At 41.6% G+C, this 25,658-nt stretch overlaps 1 pseudogene; it reads left to right on the top strand.

Moving 5' to 3' along the window:
• Window positions 1–24,530: 24,530 nt before the first annotated feature.
• On the top strand, window positions 24,531–25,124 carry LOC142840046 (zinc finger protein 436 pseudogene; annotated as a pseudogene).
• The last annotated feature ends 534 nt before the right edge of the window (window positions 25,125–25,658 follow it).

The following is a 25,658-nucleotide window of genomic DNA, read 5'->3' as shown; positions in this document are numbered from 1 at the left end:
TTGTTAGCTGTGGTATATTTCCAAGTGTTCTTTAAAAACATTAAAGAGAAATATTTAATTATAGAAATAAATGGAGAGAAAAATCAGAAAAAAAAGAATAATTATTTTTCATCATAGCATTTAAGGAAGTAAATTACATACCATATTCAGTCAAGACTGATGGATATTATTGTATTGTGGTTTCTATTTTAAAATATTTGAGGGAGTCACTAAAGTGTGCTGTATACAAATCCATTTAGTGAAGTTTATTTTGTAGATCTTGTATTTCTTCGATGACTTTTGTTTATCTTCTGTCTGTACCTAGTGATAGGTATTTTTCTACTGTAATGTATATAATGGAACCTCCATCATAATTTTCCCATTGGTTATTGAAATATCAGGCCATGTTTGATGATGCTTTACACATAGGGTGGTGGTTTATGTTCCTGGTTTTGATTTTCATCTTTTCACAAATTCCCTTGAGATTTTGTTATTTGTTATTCGTCTTACCTTGGATGTCAGTAGTGACTCAGGGATACATTTGAACTCATGATGCTCGTTTGTCTTCTCTTGAGTACAAGTCCAAGGGTAGATGACGAACTTCCAGTGTGCTGGGTTTTCAAGAGAATTTAACAATGTAAACGTTAAAATGACTAATAAAAGAGATTATAAGAAACATTAAATAATTCATGTGTGTATTCAAAGATTTTCATTTATATGATATGGATGTAATAATGTATGAGAATCAGCAAACATCTGTGTATCTAATACCACAGCTTGATGTTCTGTAGAAATTGAGGATAAGTTTCTAGTCTTACACACAACAGTCCTTTCCCCCTGAGCCAATACATTGGTGCTCAAACTCAGTTTGAAGAAATATTACAACAGGAAAATTTGTTCACTTTGAGGACTATGCCTTTATAATACTTTCTTAGGACCAAAATTATACACCAGAAAATTGCCTCATTTAGTAGAGTTCATTGCTGCTAAGTCGGACCTGGGTTTTATCTCTGGGTTATGCACCATACTTCTACAAATTTTCTCATATTTTCTCACTTCACAAGAAGTGCCATTGAGGTCATTTGCAGTCAAATAACTCCAAAGGTTTAATCACTAGAACTCACAAAGCAGAAGTAGATCATAGACCCCTGTTAGTTTTCCTGTCAGTGCTACATACACATCATGGCACAGGTGTATTCCCACAGTCACACTTCAATATTTTTAAACAGATGTAATTAACAATGCAAAGCGAATAACCCATTCTTGAGAACATATGAAATGTTTTGGCCATTTAAAGTATAGAATTTCAAGAACCATTACTCTTCATCAAAACAGTAATGCTCCATTTTAAATTTTATTTTGTTATTATTTTTTCTCTGATTCAATGATAAGTCCTTTAAAAACACATATTTCAACTGGACTTGCAGGTGTATCGCTATAAATACAGCACATGAGAGTGGGTGGTCCTGATCTTCGTGAGGCCAGCTTTCCCATAATAAATTCATGGCATCCATGGCTATGAGAAAGTATCCTGTCTCAGAAATTCTAACAGAATCTATGTAAAATTATGTAACTTTTTGCGAATAAAATCTGGCTGGACTCAGATTTAAACCAACTTTTTGTTATCTTTACTCACACAAGAAAAACTGTGATAACAATAACATAAACATTATAGATATTCCATTCACATTCAATCCGTTGAATCATTTTTTTTTTTTTTTTGGTTTTTCGAGACAGGGTTTCTCTGTGGCTTTGGAGCCTGTCCTGGAACTAGCTCTGTAGACCAGGCTGGTCTCGAACTCACAGAGATCCGCCTGCCTCTGCCTCCCGAGTGCTGGGATTAAAGGCGTGCGCCACCATCGCCCGGCCCGTTGAATCATTTGACAACCATATAGAGGGCATTTATGTGCTAAGAGACAGAAGGAACAGTGAGACACCTTCACCTTCCACATTATAATGACATATGTGGGAACTGGAGAGTTGTCTTAAAGTACTGCTCCTCTTGGGTACCCGAGTTTGGTTTATAGCCCCACAACCCAGGTACCAGTGGTGATAAAAAGATGGTGTCTAATGCTCTTTGTCTGGAGTTACAGACTGCTGTGGGTACGTAGTATCAATGTTAGGCCCTGTGGATGAGTTTCCAGTGTTCTAAGTGCTGAGTCCTCAGCCTCATGTGCATGTCATTAATAATAGTGAGGTGGGAAAGGCTGATATAATAAGTTTATCTTTTCCTCACCCTTCATGACCCAGAAGAACCAAAGATTGACAGCACCAGAATCTAACTTAGACTTGGTTCTTTTAGAATTTCTGATCATTATGCATGATCAAAAAGATAGTTTTGCTCTGTAAATCTCCATCTGCCTAAGTGGTTAGATGTGCCTTTTTCTTTGTTGTTAGTTTTTTGTTTTGTTTTGTTTTGTTATTTAAGATGGGATTTCTCTGTAGCTTTAAATCCTCTCCTGAAACTAGCTCTTATAGACCAGGCTGGCCTTGAAGTCACAGAGATCCACCTGCCTCTGCTTCCAAAGTGCTGGGAGTAAAGGCATATGCAACCACTGCCTAAGTTCTCATGTTCCTTTTTAAATTGTTCACAGTATAACCTTGGGCCTGAACACAAAAGAGACTTTAAAATGACATTTTATATGGTATGCAAAATTTTTTTCCAGGCTGGCTCCTCTTTTAAAAATTAACCAGTTTTTAAAGAGATTTTTTTATTAAACTTAATTTTGTGGAATAATTCATCCAGAGGAAGGCATATTAATTCTAGAACATCAGTATCTCCAATTTATAAAAAAATGTTTCTGAATCAAAAGTTCTCATTTTGGATCAAGTACCCTTGATCTCACTCCATTGTTCCCCAGGGAAATGACCTTGCTCTCATGATTAAACCAACTAAATTTCAGATTAACTCAATCACCACTCAGTCGTAAAATGACCTTTTGTATTGCAATACGTTAAAGAATACAGGAAACCATGAAGCACAGCGTGAGTGTTATTTCTGATGAAAAATTTATTAAACAGTAAGAACCATTAGATCCTTAACAAGATTTGGTTAATTGTTTTGATCAAGGTATTTGGTACTTGTTGGTGGAAAGCTATTTACCTATTAATTTAATCTTGCAGCCATTTGTTCAAGTCTATTAAAATTTAAAATTAAGCAAATCGATGCTTAAAAGGGAAATACCACCATTAAAGCTCCAACCACCTAGGAATGAGAAAGTAACTTCTGTCCCCATTTCTAAAGCCACATTTAGAATTGTGGTTGATTGATGGGGCTGGAGAGATGACGCTGTGGGTAAGAATACTGACTGTTCTTCTAGAGGACCCAAGTTCAATTGTCAGCACCTACATGGAACCTCACAACTGTGTTTAGCTCCAGGTCTAGGGGACATGACACCATCACACAGACATACATGCACATGTAACACGAATGCACATAAAATAAAAATAAATCAACTGGCCGGGCGGTGGTGGTGCACACCTTTAATCCCAGCACTCGGGAGGCAGAGGCAGGCGGATCTCTGTGTGTTCAAGACCAGCCTGGTCTACAAGAGCTAGTTCCAGGACAGGCTCCAAAACCACAGAGAAACCCTGTCTCAAAAAACCAAAATCAATCAATCAATCAATCAACTGAATAAACATACTGAATGGAAATCAACATCACTTGCTAAATGCAAGTATCTTATTCAGGTATCATCTCAACTAAAGTGATTTTTAGAGATATGTGTGTATGCTTTAGTTGCTAAAGCTGAAGATAAAATTAGAACCAGAGTTGACCATAGGAGGTACCAAAGATCTTCCAATCAGATTTTAGGGCGTGTTTCTATCAGATATCCAAATAATTCAGCAATAACAGTTGTCTCAATTTCCCCTTTAATAAAGAAAGCTGTCTTGGTAGATTAAAAAAAAAGCTTTTGCCGGGCGATGGTGGCACACACCTTTAATCCCAGCACTCGGGAGGCAGAGGCAGGCAGATCTCTGTGAGTTTGAGACCAGCCTGGTCTACAGAGCTAGTTCCAGGATAGGCTCCAAAGCCACAGAGAAACCCTGTCTCGAAAAACCAAAGAAAAAAAAAAGCTTTTAAAGGATGGGTTAATAATGATGTTAGACTCTAAAAATCAACAAGAACAAGAGAGTTTTGTTGGCTTTTTGGAAGTTAATGGATTGATAACATTTTAATTAAAATTTAATAAATTTAATAAAAGTTATTTTACATATCACTGTAGCACAAATTCCAATTGTTCCCAAAAATAAAAAGCCATAGTCAGATATTGAGAAAGATGAGAGAAATAAAGGAGCCAATCACTATAAAGCTCTTTTACCTTCATAGAAACCTTAGATTCAAATGGGAAAGACCTGTCTTCATGAATCCTCAGACTGAATGCTGTGGGTTCCATTTCCCTCCAACTTTAATAATATATAATCCATTGGACACCAAAAACCACCTGCCCCACTATAAACAGCACTGCACTTTCAATTTCCGGACACCTATGACTGAATAATCACAGTGACTATATTAATTTCAACACAGTTTGGTCAAGAACTCAGGCATATTTCTGTTAACTCTCACATCTTAAATTAGCCCATTTCTATTAGTCTATGTATAGTCATATAGCCATCGCAATACCTCATTTTCTTTTTTTTAAGATTTATTTATTATGTGTACAGCATTCCTTCCATGTGTCCACAGGTCAGAAGAGGGCGCCAGGTCTCATTATAGATGGCTGTGAGCCACCATGTGGTTGCTTGGAATTGAACTCAGAACCTCTGGAAGAGCAGTTAGTGCTCTTAACCACTGAGCCATTTCTCCAGTCCCAATACCTCATTTTCTACATGTCTTCTTTCCTTGGCACCTGACTGGTGTCCGCTTGACCCGACCTACTGTCTCTCTATATTTCTGTTCAGATTTCCTGCCTGGTTTTACTCTGCTCGACCATTGGCTAAAAGAGCATTATTCATCAACTAATTAAAGCAACACATATACAAAAGGACATTCCACATCACTCATCTACTTGGGAATGTGACTGTTTTGTTCTTAAATTTATTTCCTGCTGCCTGGGGGTGATGGCATTTTCATGGGATCCTTAAAAATGTGGGTTAATCATCACATTTTAAGAGTGGTAGCTACATCACTGTATGTCCAGTCTCTGTGTAAGGGGACAGTGTGGGAATTGTCTCAAGCCCTAGCTAAAGTAACCTGAGAGTCTGGGTCATCTCAGCTAGGTACCTCAAAATCTTCCTGAGCAGTTTATATTCCAAATAAGATCTTTAGGTGGTATTTTTCAGCTTTGTGCTGTTATCATAGTCCTGGTGGAATCTTCCTTATGGGGAGTCATCATTCTTTTGAAGACTTCAAAGGCTGCTCTTAGGCATAGACATGGTTCACTAGAGAAAAGAGATAGAGACTCAAACTCCAGGAAGGTGTGCCTCCAAACAGACTAGGCTCCCACAAAGCCCGTCCATGTAGTAGAATCAAAACCCAGTGCCATTGTCCTTGGCTTCTCAGTCATCCTCCACCATTAGCCACATTCAGGGAGTCCAGTTTGATCACATGCTCCATCAGTCCCAGTCCAACTGGCCTTGGTGATCTCCCATTAGATCAGTCCCACCGTCTCAGTGGGTGGGTGCACCCCTCGCAGCCCTGACTTCTTTGCTCATGTTCTCCCTCCTTCTGCTCCTCATTTGGACCTTGGGAGCTCAGTCCAGTGCTCCAATGTGGGTCTCTGTCTCTATGTCCATCCATTGCCAGATGAAGGTTCTATGATAATATGCAAGATATTCATTAGTGTGGCTATAAGACAAGGCCAATTCAGGCACCCTCTCCTCTGCTGCCCCAGGAACAAGTTGGGAACATCTCCTTGGATACATGGGAACCCCTCTAGAGTCAAGTCCCTTGCCAACCCTAAAATTGCTTCCTTTATTAAAATATCTACTTCCCTGCTCCCACACCCGCCCCTCCTCCATCCCAACCATCCCATTCCCTCAAGCTCTTCCCATCCTCCCCTTCTCCCTTCTTTCTCCCCATCTCCCCTTATCCCCACCCCACCCCCACCCCCGTGCTTCCAACCCCTGCCCAGAAATCTTGTCCACTTCCAATATCCAGGAGGATAACTATATGTTTTTCTTTGGGTTCACCTTCTTATTTAACTTCTCTAGGATCACGAATTATAGGCTCAATGTCCTTTATTTATGGCTAGAATCCACTTATGAGTGAGTACATACCATTTTCCTCCTTTTGGGTCTGGGTTACCTCACTCAGTAAAGTGTTTTCTATTTCCATCCATTTGCGTGCAAAATTCAAGACGCACTGACAGGGTTTTCATGTGAAAATCACAATGGATGAGAAAGACAGGACAAGTAAAAAGTAAAAAGATAGGGTGGGGAGGTATTGCAGAAGATACATCACACACCTATTAACTTCCTTAAGAAAAATAGCATCTTGCTTGGCATTGGTGGCGCACACATTTAATCTCAAGACTCAGGGTGAAGAACCATGTGGTTGTCAGTGAGTTCAAGGCCAGGCTGGTATACAGAGTGAGTTACAGGATAGTCAGGACTGTCCCAGAGAAAAGTTATCTTGAAAAAACAAAAACGAAGAAGAAGAAGAAGAAGAAGAAGAAGAAGAAGAAGAAGAAGAAGAAGAAGAAGAAGAAGAAGAAGAAGAAGGAAAGAAAGAAAATATTATCATATTTGCATACTACTTCCAAGAAGGAAATGGAAGAATTAATTATATGAATTATATGAAGTCAATAGAAACTATCACACAATGAGACAAGTTTAGGAGGAGGCTAGTTCAACAACTCTACACAAGAGGTACACAGGGTATTTTGAAATATTTACTAAGTGCATAGTTGCTCTGATCTGATAACCATGGCTCCATATAGGGGGAAGAACTGTTTTCTCAAGATCTGAAGCAACTCCTCCACAAAGGACTTGACATCAGAACATTACCAGCTCTCCAAAGTATATTCCTAGTTTTACTGAAGGAGCTCTGTTTTATTATCAATACATCAGGTCCTTAGTGAAACGCACAAGGCTTAGGTCCCAAATTATACTAGGTCTCCCAAGATTATACCTCTTCCCTGCCTGAGGTCCAAAATAAAATTTTTGATTGGTCAGGCCAGTCCTTCACACAACAGTGTTTTACATTTCAAACACATGTCACCTGCTGTCATATTCTCCATCTGGCAGAACTATGTTTTTCTCAAAAAGAAAACTGGAACTTTACAGCTAATCGGCCTTAAGATTGGTTGTGACCCTGTAATGCCTCATTGAGCAGCTTGTTAGAGGTCTGTTCTTTGATGTGGGTATGCGCAAGGTGACTAGTTTTAAATCAGTGAGGGCTTCTTTTTTTTTCTTTTTTTTTTTAACCACACAGCAACAACAAACACCAGTATTTATTCTGAAAGGTGTGGATTCCAAGAAGCGGACATCAGCAACTTCCAACTCGGTCTCTAGGAATGATCCGCAGCTCTGAGCCATGTTTCAGAAAAACATTTCCAGCAGTCTGTGCAGGATTTATTCCTATTCCATCATTAGTAATAATTGCACTTGTTGCTGCAGGAACTTTAAATTCTTCCGCGGCAAACTTCAACACGGCCGTGAACGGTGTACTTTCCGGAACACTGAGAACTTTGTAAGGTAGCCACCGAACCGACGTCAGTGTAGTCGCTCGCCGCGCTTCCTCGCTTCCTCGATAGTGAGGGCTTCTTTATAATGGTTTGGAACCACTGGACAATCCTGGTAAACAATGTGTACCCAAGCATTCTTATCTCTAACAGCCCTGATTAACATATTCTTATCTTTTGAGTGTTCAGATGCAGTCGATTCTGAGCTCCATTCTACTTTATGAGATTTAACTCTTTCCTAAGCATTGGTAAATCCTTTATATCACTAATCCTACAGTTCTACATTATTGTTAAGTTGGGAGTGTCGTCCTAGCCCTTGACATCCATCCCAGACCCATGGCCTGGGAGTTGCATTGGTCTGGACCCCAAACCCAGCATGCCAGGTCCTGACCCCTCCCACGGGATATTTAAGTGGGTTTCCAGGGAGGAACAAGTGATCCTGGCTTTCCATGTGCTCCCCCATTTTCTGTCTCCTCTGCCATGCCCTCAGCCACCCAAGAGCATTGCACTTAATAAACCATGGACATTTTAATTTGATTTCATCTGTTTTAAGTGGACTTTGTGTGCCAGCAAAGTGGCTTGTCTTAGAATTTTTCCTAACATGGAGGTACCACCAAGGAGGTTCAGTTTTTCCTGTGGACTCAGGTCCCAGGACAATGCTGGAAAATGCCCTTCCTGTGCACGTACTCCACCAAGCACGTTGCCTTTACTTGGTGAGTTCCCCTTTTGAAACTGCATGCAGGTAGGGATTTGGGATGACTCATTTACTTTTCAGGCTTTTTCTGAAGACTCAGACATGCCAAAAGCCTGGCACACACATGCGGCAGAGGCAGGCCTCTTGCTGAGATGCAATTTGGGAAGGAGATATCCCTGGCCATTTTCTCATGTACCCCTGTTTCCTGACTCAACTCCAGTCCAGTGGATGCACTGCAATGGCTTGAGTCACAGGCCTGCATTTAAAGTGGGTTTCTTGTGATCCCTAGCCAATTTCAAAATGCCGTTAAGCAGGCGTTTACAATTTTTTTAATTGAGACTATCCAACTTAAAGGAATTTCGCCCAAAATGCAAGTTTTTCTAAGTGCACCCTCATTCTTACCCCCCTTCTGCTTTTCTTTCTCTGTTTATTTGCAACCATGCAACCAAGCAGTTGGCCCCACCCCTATTTCTGCCTTTCTTTGTCTGCTCATTCCCAGAAGACTCTCTTGTCCGATGTTCGGATGCTCAGGCTCTGTGTTTGGCCTTGTCTGTAAACAGTTCTCTCATCCTGCCTCCACTTCCATCTCTCTCCGTGTGCTTAGTCAAGGTCAGATCTCTTGTCATGCCCTAACTTCCATTTAGCACCCTCCCACTTGGCTGCCTCCTCGCACTTGGGATCTGGTTCTCAAGTGCCTTTCTGTCCTGCCCCAACTTCTGTTTCCCCTCCTCCTGCTTGTTCACAGACAGCACTCTCATGCCACCCCATAAGCCCAGCAGAGGGGCTCTGGCATGACTCTGATGATGCGCCCTGTCCCTAAGCCGCAGCATAGGCCAGACACTCAGCCTTATCAGCCACAGCTGTGGCATGAATAACAAGGACTCAAAACATAAGTTTTATGTACATGTGCGCTTCCAAATAATAACAGCTCTAAACATGTAGCTTATATGCCCAAGAGCTAGTTCCAGGACAGTAGGACTGTTACACTGGGAAACCCTGCCTTGGAAAAAAAATGAGACAAAAGACTTCAGGCTTGGTTTTTTTCATCAATTTTAACTAGTCCTGACTACTATCTGTTTCAAGGCTGTGAAATTTACTCTAAAGGATTTCATTCTTTAAGCTTCATTTTATACGTGTGGATGTTTGCCCGAATGTGTCTGTGTCAAGACCTGCAGAGGCCAGAAGAGGGAATCAGATCCCTTGGACCTGAGTTACAGTAGGTCTAGCAGCATGACCTCTGCCGCCTTCAAAAACAACCATTGCTCTTAATTTCTTTTTTTTCTCTTTTTATCTTTATTACTTATTTATTTATTTATATTTTTTTAAAAATAAATATTTATTTATATAGTATACAATATTCTGTCTGTGTGCATGTCTACAGGCCAGAAGAGGGCACCAGACCTCATTATAGATGGTTGTGAGCCACTATGTGGTTGCCGGGAATTGAACTCAGGACCTTTGGAAAAGCAGGCAATGCTCTTAACCACTGAGCCATCTCTCCAGCCCCTTATTTTTTTTGTATACATTGGTGTTTTGCCTGCACAAACATTAGTGTTTTGTCTGTATAAAGGCATCAGATGCCCTGGAACAAGATTTACAGACAGTTGTGAGCTGCCACGTGGGTGCTGGGAATTGAACTCAGGTCCTGTGGAAGAGCAGCCAGTGCTCTTAACCGCTGAGCCATCTCTCCAGCCCTGCTCTTAATTTCTTTTTTTTTTCTTTTTGGATTTTTCGAGACAGGGTTTCTCTGTAGCTTTTGGTTCCTGTCCTGGAACTAGCTCTTGTAGACCAGGCTGCAAGGTTTTTACAGCTAAAGCTGAGTCACGAAGCTTCTCTTAAATGAGAAACGCTTGCCTTTAGCAAACAGAGCCCAGCTAAGAAAATGCTGATACCAAGAAATCATGCTTAACTCTGTTCTTTTGTGTCTTAATTTCCAAGCTATCTAAGGTTTAAATATGATTTAGTTATCCACATTGACAACATTTTCTAAAGGTAAACAAAGAAGAGAGATTTGGGGGAAGGTTGGGACAGAGAGAAATAGTGGGAGGAAAGACTGCAGTCAAGATGAAAGAATAAATAAAAGATAAATGAAAGAGAGGAATGAGGAAAACTGAGGGAAGATTGGGTCAAGGAAAGGTGAAAATTTAGCAGGGCAAATGACAAATCTTGTGGCTCTATCTCAGGTATATGGGCTTTATTTCCAAAGGGCTTAGAAAGTTCTCTACCTGCTGAAGCATTAATCTAATTGACATTTAACAATAAGAAATCAGGAGTCAGAAAGCAGGGTAAAAACTGAAAGATCAGAGAAGCAGTTAACCAACAAATTGTGACTACCACCTCTTCAGTTTCTCCATGTTAGTAAAGTGCTAATATTCTCTTAGGCCTGCCTTAGGAATCCTGCCTCCTATCTGTCCAGAGTCCTCCAAACCTCTATAGTAATTTTTGGTCAGGTAGTGTTTAACTCTGCTGTGACGCTAAGGAAGCTTTATTATCAGAATATAATCAAAATATCACACATTTCCCTATTTGTCTAATTAAAAAGTGAAGGTTTTAACTAACACAGTAAAACTAGATACACTAAATAAAATAACTATATATGATATATACAGAGAAGAATTATACTAACAATGTTCAATCCATTTGCATTTGGTAAATTTAGAGAAAATGTTTGATCATCTATCCTATCTTAGTAAGCCCAAGGTGTTATACATAAATTACTTTTTATCCTATACTTACCAACTTTAAATAATCTTTTTATGTCTCTTATATACTTTATACATTTTATGTCATTTTTTTCAATTTGTTAACATGCATAATTACAATCATTGAGTCTTTAGCTCCATCAGAGAACCCAGAAGGATATATTACCTGAGTAAACAGGAAGTATAAAGCAAACAACATTTAAAATGAAGAAACAACACCACCTGTCTATTTAAAATGTAATGGTGCATGCCGTTAATCCCAGCACTTTCATAGCAGAGGCAGATACATCAGTTCGAGGCCAGCCTGTTCTACAAAGTGAATTCCAGGAAAGCCAGAGGAACACAGAGGAATCTGTCTTAAAAAAAAAAAAGGAAAGAAAATGTCTTTTTTTTTCACCTTAAAAATTCACCTAACATGATTATAAGCATGGTGATAATATGTGACTATTAGGCCAATTTATTCTTTTGGACAGGGATATTTTATTTGGATGATGTGTTCTTTTTTAGAACTCTCAGTTGTCTACTGGTTTTTAGATTCCTTAGATACTTAGTAGATGTTTTCATACTTTTGTAAAGACAAATCAAAACTCTGCCATAACCCTAACTTTATGTTGTTTTATTTTTGGAAATTATATTTAATCAAAAGGAAAATATCTATTAATCTTATGAATTAGTTAAGATTGAATGGTTATGCTCTCTGATAAACTATTGTCTCTTTTACTCAAGAGATCTTTTAGTTTGAAACTAATCTTTAAGGATTTAAGTGGTCTCGATAACTTTATTCGCCAATTGAATACATATCTTGGTTTTTATTCTGAACGCAATGTATCTTTAAAGCATACAGGTTGGTTTAATTAAGCAGGGTTTTTTTATTTATTATTATCTAATGTCTACCCACAGCTGTTGTTTCCTTTTTATTAGCATTTAAAACTTGATTAGTTAATAATCTATTGTGTAACCTATCTCTATGGCCTTACTTAGCCCTTTCTGTGAACTGAGCATATATTTTAAGATGCCTGATGAAGTGTTAATCTAATTAATTTTTTTTTTTTTGGTTTTTCGAGACAGGGTTTCTCTGTGGCTTTGGAGCCTGTCCTGGCACTAGCTCTTGTAGACCAGGCTGGTCTCGAACTCACAGAGATCCTCCTGCCTCTGCCTCCCGAGTGCTGGGATTAAAGGCGTGCGCCACCACCCGCCCGGCCTAATTAATTTTTTTTAAATGTGTAGCCCAGGCTGGCCTCGAACTCATGATCCTCCTGCCTCTGCCTCCTTCAGCAAATCCTACCAGCATGCGCCACCACAACTGGCCCTGATTAATTTTTTTAAATATCAAAACAACATAAAGAATGACTTAAAATCAGCTTCCTGCTACATGCATTATGGCATAATAGGTGGATTGTGCCCTATCTACCTGTCTAAAACACTGCACACCTGAAAAATCTCTGCACATTAGAAACTCCTTTTGTCCCCTGGAACTAAGCTTCACTGGATCACACCATTGCACCTAGTGGTAACACCTTGTTAAAAGCACTCTTCTCTACTATTGCTCTACCAGGTCCTAAACATTTGTAATCTTTAAACCACAAACCTGAAACTGGAATGCAATATTCAGAACTTCTAGAAACTAAACCTTCGGTTTTCTAATCTCTCTTCCCACTGCACAACAAAAGCAGTGCCCATGTGTGTACTCTGGACAGAATACAACCACAATCATTTCCTTCCATTCCAGGGCTGTAGTATTTCTATACCCAAAGAAGCTCAGAGGATAAGGGCCACTGCCAACATGAACCACATGGACCAACATAACTGCAGTCTAGCTCATGGTACTTCCAAGTCTCAGCAGAAATGACATTTCAACAGACCTGCTCTGAACACCCCCCACTCATTATGGGATAGCTTATGGTCTTCCTTACCACCCCTTACAATGGAGTCAGAAGAGAATCATGAAAAGAACTGACAAACTGTTTGCCACTAGTACTCTTGATGTCTAACCCTTCCCAGAATCCCTCACTGGCTAAGGCCACTCAGCTGGGCCTCTCAATATTAGCAGCTCCTCTACAGGAGGATCAAAGATCAAATGACTCAGAAAGCACAATCCTTCCAGTTCTGCCCTCCCAGCCCAGCAGACAGGGCCCCAGTTCAGACAGTTTGTATTTAGTTCACATTTTCCCACTCTCCTAGAGCACATCCTCTTCCTCATCTAAAGCACAGGGTCCTCTGTGTGCACATTCCACTACATACCCACTTTCCAGTTCAGCATCCCATTGGCTCAGAGATGGGAAATCCTGCAGACAAACAGGTCACATTCATAACGTAACTACAGTAACTGTGTAACTGTGGTTACTTTGTAACTGTTGTTAAAAAAAGAAGAGACCAGGAATTAAAAAACAATCCAGGGATCTTAGGGCTTGGAGGCAGCAAGGAGAATGTAAATATAATGTAGTTGTCATCTCAAAAACTATTTTTTTATATTTATTTATTTAGTATACAGTATTCTGTCTGCTTGTATGCCTGCAGGCCAGAAGAGGGCACCAGACCTCATTACAGATGGTTGTGAGCCACCATGTGGTCACTGGGAATTGAACTCAGGACCTTTGGAAGAGCAGGCAATGCTCTTAACCACTGAGCCATCTCTCCAGCCCTCAAAAACTATTTTGAAATCTTGGGACAGACTTTATGATCATATACCGCAGACACTAGGGATTTGTATTAGAGCACAGTAAAAATTTTTCATGTATTTTCTCTAAAGATCAATGTCTTAATAGAGAAAAGTCCTGTTAAGTCGGGTCACAACATTTTGCCCAGATCTTCTATTGTAGATGAACTACTGTAAATATAGCAATTAGGTTTAAAGATAAGGTCAGTCCCTTTCCCAGTTTCCTTTTGGCGCTGGTCTGTGGACTGCAAACAATGGTCAATCAGGACATTCACAGAGCATCTACAGTTGACTACCTGATTCCACATAGCTAATCTCAACTACTTATGAAGGGGGAAAGTTTTCACCCTCAGTCCAGCCTCTCCTTTTCTGCACTGTGTCTCCACCAGCTTCAATAAACTCTTCCTCCTACTGTAGTCTGAGGACAGAAGGAATGCTCCACATGCAAATCTTTCCCTGCAACTGCAATGCAGAGTCAACTACATGACTCACATGCATAATTTTAAAACTGTGAGGTGGTGCAATCATTTTTTTTTTGTTTTTTTTTTTTCGAGACAGGGTTTCTCTGTGGCTTTGGAGCCTGTCCTGGAACTAGCTCTGTAGATCAGGCTGGTCTCGAGCTCACAGAGATCCGCCTGCCTCTGCCTCCCGAGTGCTGGGATTAAAGGCATGCGCCACCACCGCCCGGCCTGGTGCAATCATTTTTAAAGGAGTTTTGAAAGTCTAGTGTACAGGACAGCAAGGTCATTGCCCTGGACAGCAGCAGACCAAGGCCACCTGCATCAACATAAGAGAACTTGTTTCAGAAACTATTTTTCTAACAGGATGGAAATGCAGCTGTTCTAGAATTAATATAACTTTCATTGAGAAATCACTTCACACACTGACGGTGACAAACTGTAATGCCTCCTTGAAAGGCTTGATAGAGGTTGTTCTTTGACATGGGGAATCAACAGTGGATTCTTTGTAATGGTTTGGAGCCAAATATCTGGACAATCCAGTTGAACAAAGTGTACCCTAGCATCCTAAACTCTAACAGCCCTGATTAAAACACATTTATCTTCTGGGTTATTAAGAGGCAGTCCTCCCTCAGCTAATTCTACTTTGTGAGACTGAACTATTTCCAAGGCATTGGCAAATCCTTTATATCAGCAATTCTCCTCTTCTACGTTGCAGCTAAAAAGTGCTGCGCTACCCAACCGGTGAGATGCCTTGATACGATCTGTTAAATATTAAAAATCCTGGGTTGGCTGTAATGTAAAAGCGGAGGCGGTTACGCGAGGAAAAGACACAAACACGCGGCGATCCCACGTGGGTGCACTTTAATGGGGGGAGGGGCAACGGGCAGGTACAGGTGTGCAAAACACTAGGAGAACAAGGGGGGAAGGGAAAGAGAAGAGAGGGAACTTGTAAAGACCTTCGCTTTTAACGGGGAATGCAAAGGCTTCTGGGAAATGTCCGTATCCAGGAGAATGCTGGGCACTGTAGTTTGGCAAAGGAATAACATTACACCCTTTTGGTTTGATTAAAAAGGAAAAAAATTTGGGGGACCTTGAAGGGTAGGGAGTAGGGGCATAGTCCGGTCTCTAACTGCTTCCTGCTGGCTTTGGGCATCGAGGGGTCCCGGGAATGTTCCATTGGCCTTTGATCGCTGGTGTAGCTGCTGGTTGTTTGAATCGCTGATTGAAGAAATCTCTGATTGAAGAAATTGCTGTCATCTGAGGTAGCTTCTGTCTGGCTCTCCTGAGTAGCTGGGTCATCATTAAGACGCTGGAAGGCAAAATTGCATTAGTAAAAGGAAAAAGATTAAAAAAGTAAAAAAGGAGGTTAAAAAATTTGGGGGAGATACTTATCCTTAGTGGTCCGCTTGTGCTTGATTTGTTTGGATAGGTTGGGCTGGCATCCTGGAGCTTAAAGAAACTGTCTTAAAAGAAATAGATTCTAACCATACATTTCTTAACATTTCAGGGGCCACTGCTGCAGTCAGTGGCTGGCCTGTTATGTTAAAGAGTTTGTAGAGGAGAATCTGCTTACCACTTGACTCCGTGTTTAGTGAGGGTACCTGCAAACGACAGCTAGATTATTTATGGATTTAACACAGCGACGGATGGGGACCAGTGTTCTCTTCAGCCTGTGGTAGGGGGACTGGATCAGGTGTTCTCTGGAACTTAAGAGAACAGGCTCCAGTTTGAGTTACCGTATATGAAGGATTATCTTGAGCTGTGGAGATAAACGGTTTAAGATGTGACAGGTGAATCCAATGAGGAATCCCTTTAAGCTTGGCGGCTGTAGGAGTTAAAAGAATTACTCTGAAAAGCCACAAAAGAGCAGAGCTGGAGAGCGGAGAGCGGCCTGCGGAGAGGATCGCGTTGCACCTGCGATCCCGGGAACACCCAGATGCTCCGCCCCTGTCCTGCGGTCCCGGGAACACGCGTACCCAGACGCTCCGCCCCTGTCCCCCCTGCTCGCGATGGTGCGACCCAACAGGGAAAGGCGAGCAGGGTCCACTGCGGGAGCGGGGGTGGGGGGGGCGCGGCCGGCGGCTTGCAAGCCGCAGCCGAGCGGGACCGGGGAGCAGAAAAGGTGCAGGCGAGCAAACCTTGGGAGGAGGAGGAATGTGTGAGCCAATCGCTATCGCTCGACTGGGCGGAGCGAGAGCGAGTGGCCCCTCCAGGAGCGGTGGGGGGGGGAGCTTGAGGTTTTAGAAGCTGCCCAAGTGGGGAGGATGGAGGGATTGGCTTTGAGGGATTGACCATGGCTAAAGCGGAGGTCACCCACGAAAAGGTACCCAAAAGGTACCGCGAACACGGCAAGCCAAAAACACAGGCGTCCGAGTGTTCTTGGGGCGTGCTAAGGCTTAATTGGCCCGAACCCAACAACCGTACGGGGTAGAAAGAAACCCCGGTTGGGAGGAGACAATTAAGCTGTTTAGGGCGTGTTGCCCGAGAAGCACCACAACGTAGCGGGGGCCGGAGACAGAAAAGTTTAGAAAAAAAGGAGGAGAAAGCCGGAAGCACCGAACTCCCGGTTGTGGGTGACACAGGCCTAGGCCAAGGGCAAGAAGCAAGGGGGGGGTGTGGGAAAGGAGGTTGGCGACCCAGTCCGGGACACAGCAGAGAAAGCCGGCCAGACAGTCTCTGAGCGCGCCCCGGGGGAAGGGTAGCCAATTCAGGTTAACTCACGGTTGAGGATGAAGCCGTGGCAAACAGGTGAAGTTGGCCGCAGGTAATCGGTCAAGATGAGTCAAACGGCACCAAATGTTAAATATTAAAAATCCTGGGTTGGCTGTAATGTAAAAGCGGAGGCGGTTACGCGAGGAAAAGACACAAACACGCGGCGATCCCACGTGGGTGCACTTTAATGGGGGGAGGGGCAACGGGCAGGTACAGGTGTGCAAAACACTAGGAGAACAAGGGGGGAAGGGAAAGAGAAGAGAGGGAACTCGTAAAGACCTTCGCTTTTAACGGGGAATGCAAAGGCTTCTGGGAAATGTCCGTATCCAGGAGAATGCTGGGAACTGTAGTTTGGCAAAGGAATAACACGATCCACATAGTTAAACTTAAATGGAGATTCTATGTAAGTTAAATGCAAAGTGCTCAATATCGAGAAGATGCTCAAGAACCTAGGCTTCACTGACTTTGGCATATTGAAGTTGACAAGATGTTTGTACACACCGCACCCTGCTCCCAATTCTCTAAGCGGATTAAACCCAAAGCGCAAAGTTATTTAGAGGTCTGTCCCTAGGTCTAGGAATTAACAGGACCACGTGGGACTTCACAATGCAGAGGATCTGGCGGCAGGTTCCCATGTGGATCCTGGGAGGATGCACCATGCTGTCTTCCGCACCTCACCCTCTGCTCCTCCCCATCTGGAGACAGCATTCCCCTGCTCACCATGTTGTGGTTTCTCAGCTCGCCAAAGCTCTCAGTTTATCAACTCCCTGCAGCAGCAACTTCACCGGAACACAGAAACTTCACCGGAACACAGAAAACAAACAGCCCCAGCTCCTCTGCAAAAACGAGACTGAAAGCGGTGCCCGGAAGAGCCCTGCATAACACCTGACTGGCAGGTCACCTGGAGGGCCTGATTGGCTAGTGAGGGAGACCTGAGTGACAAGAACTCCTCCCACAGGACTGAAGTGCGCTTAAAGAGACAGCACAGAGATTTTGGGCCTCTCCAGCCACCCCAGTCAAAGATCTTTTCTTGATTGGCCGAGATATGCATTTCAATAGCACTTGCCCCTGGCTATAAAAACCGACACCATCTTAATCTTGCACTCCACAGGAACTCTCCCTTTTACCTCCAGAATAAGACCTGGCCAGTTAGCTTGTACAGTGCACTGTGCTGTGCTAGGTGGGTGTAGGGATTTCCTGTCCCACAGGGGAAAGATGCCCAGAATATTAACAGCTAAAGAGAGTTTTAAGGTCACAAAAGGAGATGTTTGTTCTGTGGCTTCATGCTGAGGTCAGATGAACTGAAGATACTTTTTACATGGTTTTCATATGGATTCACACAACAGAAAAGAGAAAAGGAGGAACCAGATCTCAAACAAGATGACTGGTCTTTCCCCCATCAGAAGGCTGGATGATGGCTCCATTGCTTTATGGGTTTTATTACTGAAATTTGAAGCAACTCCAGGAAAATGAATAATAATAAAAAGAGTAGTGTTCATGGAAATGTGAATATGTAGAGAATAATGGCGCTAGAAGGAACTGCAGTATTCAAGATTCTTCACATGAGCAGAACAGGTAGAATGAATCTCAACATGTGTGTAAAAAGTGGGCTTAGTAGAATGTCTCACAAGCTGTGTTTCAGGTTGTCTAAAAATAGCTACTTATAAATGACAATTAAAGAATTCCGTAGATTGCTTCTCAGCTTTTTCCCAAAGATCAAGTGAAGAATCCAGTAGTTGTTCAGCCCATGAGGCTTGATGTCTCAACTGATTTTAAGTATTCACCAAAATTTCAAAGAAGTAGTCTCTAGTACTAGTAAAGGAATAGCTTGGTAGCCAGAGCAAGTTGATAAAAAAGAGACTTTTCTACTTCAATATACTTTATATGCAATTGCTGGTACCAGAAGGTGAGAAGGTTAAAATTAGATCATACTCTTGTTTGATTCAGATTTTCTTGCTTTTGTGATTTCAAAACAGGATTTTTCTGTGTAGGTGTGGAACTCATTCGGTAGGCCAGACTGGTCTCAAACTCAGAAAATCCCAGTGCCTCTTGTTGTGCCCAGACTATGACCACCAGAGAGAGACCACCAGATAGATCCAGTCTGTAATAAGCAAGGTTTAATCAGCATAATGCAAACATGTTTGGAACTCATCTCCATCCCCCTTACAGCAAGGTAGAAAGGAGTTGTATCTCCTCTGTGGGGTAAGTTTTAAAGCCTTAACTACAAAGAGAATCTTTGATGTTGCCTTGGCATGGGTACAAGGACTTTTGCTCCCTCCCATTCTGTTAAGTCAGCTTTCTCCTTGTTCTTAGAGCAAGGTCATTGTCCTTGAGTTAGGCCATCTTTAACAGCCTGTACCAGGTGGCTGAGTGGGCTGACCTAGGTGACCTTCTGCTTGGAATCTTGCAGGTGGGAGAGGGGAATTCCACTATCTTCCTGAGAAAACATTCTGCTAGGAAATTTCTTTTCTTCCCTTTGATAATAAGGGGTGAGGGTCCCACACCTCTTGCTCCTGTGTCGTGGTGTTAAAGGTGTGCATGGCCACCAAGCAGCTAAAGGTGGGTCCTATTATTTCAAACTATCCAGATTAGTGGAGGATTTTCTCATTTCAAAACCTTCAAGTAAAATCTCTCTCAGGTATAATTAATTCTTTGTGTATTGATTAATTCCAGAGGTAGTCAGTTTGACTACCAAAAATAGCCATTTCTACAGCCAAGACAAAAGACATGAAAAAATTTATTCTTGCTGGAGGCACAAAGTGCAAGGGAGTTATTTTCAAAACAAAGGAAGAATGGGGATTTTCCTTAGGATGTCTGAACACACTCATGGTATGTTCTCCCTTTTCTTAAGCATGCTAAATTAACAAATCCACTAGTGAACATGATTCTGATGTAAAAACAGATATTTAGGGAATTCTTACCATGAAGTCTTGTAGGAACATATCTAAATTAGACAAATGATGGAAAAAAATGTCTCTGGCATGTTCATATTTTACCATAAGGTCTTAGTTGAAAATCAAGTAGATGACATTGTGAAAAGTTGATTGTCAATCTTGATGATCAATCTAAAAGATAACTGTACCAACACCATATATCTCACAGACACAAAAGATAGAGAACACAAAACCAGAAAACTTCAAGGAAAAGTCACCTAAAAGCCCTCTATACAGTGCTCCTAGATGAACGGTTATGATGATCTCTGTTACTCTCAGAGCAAAGCTGGTTTTGCTCTGAGCAGGGTGGCAAAACAGAAGGCCACAGCTGCTTCCATGCAAGGTAAGAAGGAGTCCATTTTAACTAGACCTGGCTTGCTCGGGGTCAGGACATCACTGTAGAAAATTTCATTTTTTCTTTTTTCTAACCTTAAAAACTCTTTAGTTATATAGTGTTTTGCTTGCATGTGCCTGTGCACAGCACCTACAGAGGGCAGAAGAAGGGAGGAGATACCTGGGACGTGAATTAGAACATATGGTGAGCTAGCATGCAGGGGCCGGGAATGGAATCAGGGTCCTCTGAAAACACCCAGTGACGAGCCATCTATCTAGCCCCTCTTTTTAATTTATAATTAATCTTTAAAAATTGTTAATCAAAATACAATACATCACTTTTTTTATCTCTTTATTCCATCCCTGCCACAATTCCCTTCCAACTTCATCCTTGTTAAGTGTGGGTAAATATGTATGCTGAAATACATAAATATGTTATACCCAAATCTGCAAAGTCTCCAAAAAGCCAACAAGGAGATCAAGTCCTATACATAAAAGCAAAGAGCCTTTATTTTATGCAAGTTTGCAAACTCGGTCTCTCTGCATGTCCTGTGTATTGGAATAACTGGAGAGCCCTGAGCTGAGTTAGAGTTTGGTTTTTATAGTAGTAAAGGTGGGGATGAGGGGTTTCTAAGGTTCAGGACCCCTGATTGACTGACATTTGCCTAGGGGTGTCCTGGTGAGTGTGTCCTGGCAGATGATCCAATCTAAAATGTTTGGAATGTTAGGCATTTCCTTTGGATGGTCTATTTTTGGGTGGTGCTTGGGTAATCTCAGTTTATATTGATATGGATTTTTGTAAATTGATGCAAATTTACAGTTGTTTTGTTAGAAAATTATATATATACATATATTTGTTTCTAATCTCAATCAAAGTATTGTACCTATATACCTTATTTAACAATTCAATGCAAATTTGTAGGCCTTGAAAATTATTATACCAACTAACTAGAATATCATGAAATATAATTTAGTAGTCATCAATTATAATCCATCTTGTAGTTATATTAGGTATATTTTCAAGGTCAGGCTGAGATATATTTTATATAGCCTATGACAATTGGCATGACTTACCATGGGTATGTTTTTCTCTGTAAATGTGACCAGAAAAAGGGAGTAGGAGTTTATGTTCTCTCTTTGTTAGTCAGAGCTGGTGCAATCCTGGCTGTTGGTCATCATAGCTCTTGGGAGAATTACATGACAGGAGCATCTAGAACAGTGGCATCTACCTAGTTCTCTATTTCTGAGTTTGTTTTTCCTTTGATCCCTGAATAAATTGTTAAAAACACTTTTGTGGGTTCTCACTTCAATAGGAAGCCTGGTGGTGTGCACGCAGACTTGGTACTAAAGAAAGAGCTGAGAGCGCTACATCCAAATCACCAGGCAGCAGGTAGTGAAAAATACTTATATGTCCCTTGACCCAAGAATGAACAAGGAAAGTGGGCTACATTTACACAACTGGGTACTACACAGTAAAATAATGACATCTTGAAATTTGCAGGCAAATGGATGGATCTAGAAAACACTATATTGATTGAGGTAACCTAGACCCAGAAAGAAATATTGAATATATTCACTCATAAGTAACATTTAGACATAAAGCGAAGAAACACCAGCCTAAAATTCACAATTCCAGAGAACCTAGACAACATGAGGACCCGAAAAGAGGCATACATGAATCTAATATACATGGGAAGTAGAAAAAGACAAAGTCATGACATGTTAGTTCTCAGTCACAGTTGTGTTTGTTTATACAGCTTGTTCCCATGTAATAGACAAGAACTTTTTCAATGCTGCTATTGACATGATATTTTTATTAATTCTGATGTCATCATCACATTTCTAAACAATAATTATTCAGTTTCTACATTTCCTTATGCTAGAGGACCTGACAGACCCATCCATGCTATATATATATATATATAGCATGGATGTCATATATATATATATATATATATATATGACAAAGCCTATTCCTGATTATATCTTGAACCTGAAGAAACAATGGAGTCAATTCTGCATCATCTGGTATAAATTCTGTGGTTTCAATATGCAAAGTTACTCTTTCTGCATATTGCAAATCAATAACTATGTTGAGAATTCCTTTAAATTCCCTTAGTACAGTAAATAGAACAATAAGACAAATAACTATTAAAGGGACTAAAGATAATCTAAGATAAACTATAATTATGCTCTAAACCTACATCATCCAAACCTCTCCAGAATCACAAAAGTTCTAATCAATTGATTGTTCCTGCAGAAGGCCCAGTGTAGGTGTGGCGTTCTTCTGAGAACAACTGTTCACAGTTGTTTAGTCCTGTGCCATTAGGCAGAAATTCACAATGACTGGAAAGGTTAGTGAGAAGTTTCTTTATGACATGGGGACTAGAAAGCAGAGAGAAGGAATACACGAAAGGCCAGGGAAATATATAACTTGCACGACACATCTCCAGTGACTACTTCCTCCAACTATACTCTAAAGATCACACTATCCCCAAATGGTACCACTATCTGGGAAACAAGTCAATAAGCATGTGAACTATGTGCTCATTTCATTTTCAAACTCTAACCATGGCAATGAACTCCTAAACACTAAAGCTAGACTTCACAATTGCTAGCCATTCTGTCTCATCTGTTTATCTAACATCTATCCATCTGTTCACACTGTTTTCATAACCTGCTTTCTAGGAGATGGCAGTGGGGCATGGGGGGATGTTAAAGTCCTTAGTGCAAGAATTAGATACCTGATATTGGGTTCCCAGCACCCACATAAAATGTCAGGTTCTGGATGCCTATGCCTGTAATTCCAGGTCAGGGGAAGAAGCAGACAAGAAGATTCCTGGGATTTATTGATTAGATAGAGTAGGAGAATTTGAGCGCTCCACGTTGAGATACTGTCTCAAAAAAATTAGAAAGACAGATTGATAGGTACATAAATAGGTAGGGAGATAAAGCACTTGGAGTCCAATCTCAAGGCTACATGGAACTATCTGACAAACTAAACCAAAACTAAACAATGCTGACAGAATATCTGTAGTTGAGAGGGCCAGAGAAGACAGGTGAGATTTTCTTGTAAGAAGAAGGAACTCAGTTTGAGCACAAGAATCCATGCTGAAGAGAAAAACGAAAAAAGTCACAAGGACTTTTAACACTAGTAATGGGAAAGGGACATGGAGACAAATGAGTACCTGGGGCTTGTTGGTCAGCTAGCCTAGTCTACTTGGAAAGTTACAAAGCAATCAGAGACCCTATGTGAAAAGAAATAGAAAATAAAAGTTTGGTCAAATCAAAGGCCTGAAACCAGAGATTCTCTTCTGTCTTCCAAATATATACACACACATATATACAATCACTTACTTATATTTCCACAAGTATATACACACAGAATGCCCAAACATACACACACAGTTGTACAATAGCACATACAAATTCATACAATAGTACATACAATTCATTGCTAGCTCTGATTGTGTCTTTCTATGGTTATTTATGCTGGTTTATATTTGTAACACACATATTCTCAGCTATTGAGTAGGTCTGATGTAAAAAAGATATCAACTTTGTGACAGGTTTTGAGTATTTTGCAAAGGAAATCCCATGTACAAGGAACATCTGTGGTGGAGTGATTATTCTGTTGTATACTCTGAAGATTTGTCACTCAATTTGCTTTAATAAAACAATGACTGGCCAGCAGATAGGCCTGAGACAGAGGGAGCATGTCTAGATTGTGTAATGCTAATAAACGTTCTCCTATGTGGAGAATATGTGTTAACTTAAAAATCTCACAGGCAGTTAGTAATAACCCTGATATATTGGTCAAGTATTTTCAATTATTAAAAGCCTCTATGTAGTTACTTTGAACTGATATGTAGGGAAGAAATGACTGTTTAAAAATGGCATTCCGGAAGAGCAGAGGTGTTCTGTAGGGCTGGGTTGAACGCCTCTGTCTAATAGCATCGGCCTGATCCCCAGTTCGGGGGGGCACCTCGCCAGGGGCTGTCCTCCCTTACTCTAGCCTTGCATGTACTTGGTATTAACCGAGACATGGAGAGCGAGCCTCGCTCGGGGGTCAGAGAAGGAGGAGAGTGACCAGTCCTGGGCCTTCCTGCATACCCCGCGGCCACCATAACTCCAGCCCTAGGGAGTGAGCAGAGCCTCTAGCCAAGCCTCGCTCCCTGCTTTTCCTCTCCTTCAGCATTGTCTACTACCTACTTTTCCTGCTCTCTTTCCCAGCAGACGAACGTTTGAGCCTGAGATGGCAGCCACCCTGCTCATGGCTGGGTCCCAGATCATACTTAATGCCAATGCCTTCTCGACATTTCTAACCATGTTTCTAATTTCAAGAAGAAAGGCTGGGACTAAACTCCTAGATGCTAAGTAGTGAGGAAGCATTGTGTGATTTCAGGCCCCTGTGACATTTGAAGATTTGGCCATGCACCTCACTCGGGAAGAATGGAGACCTCTGGATCCTACACAAAGTGACCTTTACAGGGACGTGATGCGGGAGGATTACGGAAATGTTGTCTCACTGGACTTTGAGATCAGGAGCGAGAACGAAACAAATCTGAAAGAAGAGCTTAGTGAAGATGTGGAGTTTGTGACCATGTCCGAAGAGCCTATTGGGGATGCTGAGAAGAACGCGGAAAGCGAAGAAGTCTTTGAAAGTGGGGACAGGTCCGAAAGACAGTGGGGAGAGCTGACCGCAGAGGAGTGGGTCGGCTACCCTCTCCAGCCGGTCACTGACCTGCTGGCCCACAAAGAAGTTCACACAGGCATCCGCTATCACATGTGTTCTCAGTGTGGGGAGGCCTTCAGTCAGATTTCAGACCTCAATCGACACCAAAAAACGCACACGGGACACAGACCCTACAAGTGTTACGAATGCGGCAAGGGCTTCAGCCACAGCTCCCAACTTATCCAGCATCAGAGAACACGCACGGGCGAGTATCAAGGTTATGATAAAAATTTTTACTTAAGGCTAAAGAAAACTGTGATGTCTAAAGAAAGTAACCAATTGTTGTCATGAATTGAACTTTCTTTTTTCTAGGAGTGTGTTCCTATTTCCAGACTTCAGAAAGATATAAATAGACTAAAAATATATGAGGCACTAGAGTCATGCCTAGGTGAGAACTAAGTCAGATGTTTCACAGCTTCCTATAATTTCTTCTGCAATAATATCCAAGGTATTATCCGTAGTGAGCCGGACAGGATCGCCATTACAAGATGGTGCCGACATCCTGTCTTGTTGGCAATAACTCCATATTTGGCTATGGCTTTGAAAGCTGCGCGTCCAGCTTCCCGCATGCGTGGTGGATGAGGATCCTTGAGCCTATCCTGATGCGGTCTGGTGTCAGCTGTTGGTGGCAGCCAATCACAGGGCGACCCGTGTGCCAATTCCCTATTTAAGCGGCTGCCTAAGTGCACCCCTTCCCTTCGCTTCCTGCTGCCTCTCCCCTTCGCTCCCTGCCCCTCCGCTTCCTGTCCCTCATTTTCCTGCCCCCTCCTTTCCTGCTCCCCATCAATCAAGGGCACTCCAGTAAAGCGTGATCTGAGTGGAATC

Source organism: Microtus pennsylvanicus, chromosome 22 (genome assembly GCF_037038515.1).
Source record: "Microtus pennsylvanicus isolate mMicPen1 chromosome 22, mMicPen1.hap1, whole genome shotgun sequence".
NCBI classification, from domain to species: Eukaryota; Metazoa; Chordata; class Mammalia; order Rodentia; family Cricetidae; genus Microtus; species Microtus pennsylvanicus.
Note: the sequence above shows the minus strand (reverse complement) of the source record. Positions and strands in the feature narration are given on the sequence as shown.